The following is a 4157-nucleotide window of genomic DNA, read 5'->3' as shown; positions in this document are numbered from 1 at the left end:
AAATACAAATTATACAGTTATTATATTATAGTTATTTTTTCAACATGAGACTCATTGGCCTTGGCTCATTTTCTGTGAAGAACATGTAAAATAACATATTTTCATTGAGTGCACACTATGCATCCCCCTACACATTTATATTACATATAGGATGTTCGGGTCCACTAGACCCCAGGGTAATAAAACAGGTGAAAACAATTAAAGATGGTGCAATATGAAACAAAAAGGTTTGCCATGTACCTTCACTCTGTCTTCCTCCTACCTGGGGCTGCTGTGTGTGTGTGTGTGTGTGTGTGTGTGTGTGTGTGTGTGTGCGTGTGCAACCCCCCCACACACACACACACTGCCAGTCCATAAGTACTTATTTATATATTTTCCTTTCAAAATCAGAAATCACCTTCCAATTTCTCTGTGGACAACACACACACACACACACACACACACACACACACACACACACCAGGTTTCAACATAGCACCGAGAACCTGTCTGCTCCTGTTTTTCCCGCACTCTTTACCCTCTCTAGTGTAACTACACACACACACACAGACAAGGTTTCAACTTTGTTACATTTCAAACATCGAGAACCTGGCTGCTCCCGTACTCTTCCCACACTCTTCCTCCTCTGTAGTGTGTGAAACTACACAATGTCTTGCGGGAATCTGCACAATGTTATTTCAAAACATTCAATACTCTACCCCAGCAGCCAGCCACAGGACCAGGCCATCAACACCCTACAGGAGAAGAATTTGGTCTTCTTGCCCAAGGAATGAGCCACCCCGCATGGCTGCCAATGTGATAACAATGCAACCAGGGCAGACGCGGATGGCAGTTACTCATGTGCAGGACATAAAGTCTTCTTTTCAACTTTTCATTGCAGACACCATACAGAAAATCATTCTGGACTGCACTAATTTGGAGGGAAGGCGTGTTTTTGGAGAGATGGAAGGAGATGGACCAAACCCATTTACATGCATACTTTGGGCTTCTTATCCTTGCTGGTGTTTTCAGATCCAATGGGGAATCCACAGAATCCTTGTGGGATGCAGAAACTGGCAGAGAACTTTTCCATGCAACAATGTCTCTGGAAAACTTCCACATCATTTCCAGCATTATCCGCTTCGATAACCAAGACACCAGACCAGTTCGGCGTCAGAGAGACAAGTTAGCTGCAATCAGGTCAGTGTGGGACAAGTGGGTGGACCGCCTTCCCCTGTTTTACAACCCTGGGCCCAATGTTACTGTTGATGAGCAGCTTATGTCATTTAGGGGCTGCTGCCCCTTCAGGCAGTACATACCAGCTAAACCTGCAAAATATGGAATCAAGATCTGGTCTGCCTGTGATGCTGCTTCATCATATGCGTGGAACTTGGAAGTTTATATAGGAAAGCCAGAGGGAGGAGCCCCTGAGAAGAACCAAGGGATGCGGTTGTCCTGGACATGACACAGGGACTCCGTGGCCACAACATCGCATGTGATAACTTTTTTACTTCAAGATCGACGGGACCAACACGGGCACCCGGAGCTGGGAGGAGGCCATATCTAAGGTCCAAAAGAAGATCCACGGCTGGAGCACAAGGACCTTGACGATGGCTGGTAAGGTGCTGGTCGTAAAGGCCATCCTCTTCCCGATACTCCTCTACGTAGGAATGATCTTCCCCCCAGACAAGGTCATCGCAAAACTAGTGACCCGAATTATATTTCGGTTTGTCTGGGGGAGCAAAATGGAGAGGCTGAAAAGAGTGCAGATGGTGAAGGGTACCCTGGATGGAGGCAGATGGGTCCCGGACGTTGTGCGGCTGATAAAGGCGCAGGGGCTGGCCTATGTGGTCAAGAACATCCAGGCTGCTGGCAAGAAAGTAAGTTTTATGAACCGCTTTTATTTTGCCAGCAGCCTGAGACCATTCGGCCTCTGCGCCATGGATAACACCAGGCCGCACTCATGGGATCCCCCGCCGTTCTACAGGGCGCTCCGAGCCTTTGCGCTCGAAGTAGGCCTCCATAAAGTCGTGCTGGCCTCCTGGCATTATAAGACCATCTGTAGCCAGATGAGATCTACCCAGGAGACCAGCCGGATAGAAGATTTCCCTCCCGAAACCTGCCGGTTTATCTGGGCTAACGCTACGCACGTTTGCCTCACGAACACGCAGAAAGATGTCTCCTGGATGGCTGTGAGTCGGTGTCTCCCCACCCGAGTGTTCATGCACAGAAGGGGCATAGCTCCTTATGACACCTGCCCCTATAAGGGTTGCCTGGGGAAGGAGACGGAGGCTCATATCTTTAGGGATTGCCCCTCCGCCTGCAGGGTCTGGCTCCTGTTTTTCCCGTTCCTCCGCAGGTTTGCCGTTCCTGTGCGGACGACCGCCCAGCGGATCCTTTATGGCCCTGCCAAAGGAATAACATCTCCCTCCCTGAGGTGCTGGTGTCGTGTCGTCTGCGCAGTGAAGCAGGCCCTGTGGGAGGGACGGAACATCTGCCTTTTTAATAAGCAGGAGCTGGACCTGATTGTCACTGCGCGGAGGGGCATGGTACTCATTCGTGAGTATGTCAATCTGGAGGTCCATCAGAGGGGCCTATAAGAACTGGCATATACAAGATCTGGGGGAGCTTAGGATCCCTTGATGGGACCCACCTCCGGGGACGGTCATCTCCCCCTGCTGGAGCCCGAGTCCAAGATCTTTTAACTCTTTTAACTATTTTATGAATGATTAAATTTTAAAATGAATTTTAAAAATGAATTTTAATTGTTTTTAAAGATTTAGTTGTTTTTAAAAACACTAGTTTGATTGTTTTTTGGGTTGTTTTTGTTATATTTCTTTGTCAAATGCATTGGCCGTTTGGTTTTAATTTTAAATGAATTGGACTGTTTTGGTTTGTTTTTTATTTTTCTTGTTTTATTTTCTTTTTTTGATTTGTCCGATTCATTTTCAGTTATTTTCAATGTATTTGACATTTTTTGTTGGTTAGCAGGTTTGCTTTTAGCACATTTGTTTTTCTTTTTATGCACATGTTCAGTTATTTTGAATTTAATCACTTTGAGATTTAAAAAAAATGTTAAGTGATTTTAGTAATTGATTTAAAAAAAATTTAATCACAAGAATTAAAATTTTGAATGTTTTTATCTGTAAAATGTAAAATACGTTCACCTAATAAACAGTATTTTTTACTTCAAGAAGCTGGGACAGGAGCTCCTCAAGAGGAAGCTGATGATGGTAGGAACACTAAGAAAAAAAAAGCCAGAGCTCCCACCTCAGCTGTTGGAATACACAGAACAGGCCTGTCAATTCATCTAAGTTTGTGTTCACAGCAGACACGTCCCTGGTGTCCTAAATGTCAAAGAAAAGCAAAAATGTGGTACTCCGCAATGAGTAAAAATGAGTACGCTGCATAGAGATGGTAGAATCTGTGGCCAGGAGCATCAAAAAACAGAAATCATAATGGATTACAAAGCCACAAAAGGAGGGGTGGACAATTTAGACAAGCTGGTGACTGGCTTGTGATATTCTTCAACATATTGGACATCTCGGCGTACAACGCTTTTGTCATCTGGATGGCATTGAACCCAGAGTGGAACAGAGAGAGGCTCCAGCGGAGACGGCTCTTTCTCGAGGAGCTGGGCAAGGCATTAGTAAGACCTCAAATCCAGAAGAGACAACACATCCCAAGGACCCCAGCTTCTCCAGCCATCGTGAGGAGGATTCAGGAGGAGGATGCAGGTGCTCCACCAGCCCGACCCACAGAACCAAGTCCAGTACCTGAAGTAAGTGTGAGTGATGTTGTTGCATATGTGCGTGTCTGACTCTCCTACCTTGGCCTGCTGTAACTATGTGTGTGAGTGAGTAAAAGAGATAGAGAGAGAGAGAGAGAGAGAGAGAGAGAGAGAGAGAGAGAGAGAGAGGTGTTAGTAAAATTTCTGAACTAACTAGGTGTTTTCATCATTCTAGGTTGCAGCCGGTAGCAAAAAGAAAAAGCGCTGCGATGTGTGTGGACCCAAGAAGGACAGGAAGACACAGTACACATGCATCAAATGCAAGAAATACATTTGCAACACACACACAGTAAAACTCTGTCCTTCATGTGGTGTGTAGACCGGCATGCATTTGTGTTCAATGGGACTCATTTATCATTTCCATAAAATACTGTATGTAAAATGTGTC

At 45.5% G+C, this 4157-nt stretch overlaps 2 pseudogenes; both read left to right on the top strand.

The window, feature by feature from the left end:
• The first annotated feature begins 208 nt into the window (after positions 1-208).
• On the top strand, positions 209-2579 carry LOC136764094 (piggyBac transposable element-derived protein 4-like; annotated as a pseudogene).
• A 549-nt stretch (positions 2580-3128) lies between these two features.
• On the top strand, positions 3129-3799 carry LOC136765024 (uncharacterized; annotated as a pseudogene).
• The last annotated feature ends 358 nt before the right edge of the window (positions 3800-4157 follow it).

The sequence above is a fragment of the Amia ocellicauda genome, chromosome 12 (assembly GCF_036373705.1).
Source record: "Amia ocellicauda isolate fAmiCal2 chromosome 12, fAmiCal2.hap1, whole genome shotgun sequence".
In the NCBI taxonomy this organism is placed as follows: Eukaryota; Metazoa; Chordata; class Actinopteri; order Amiiformes; family Amiidae; genus Amia; species Amia ocellicauda.
This window is presented reverse-complemented; position numbering and strand designations above follow the sequence as displayed.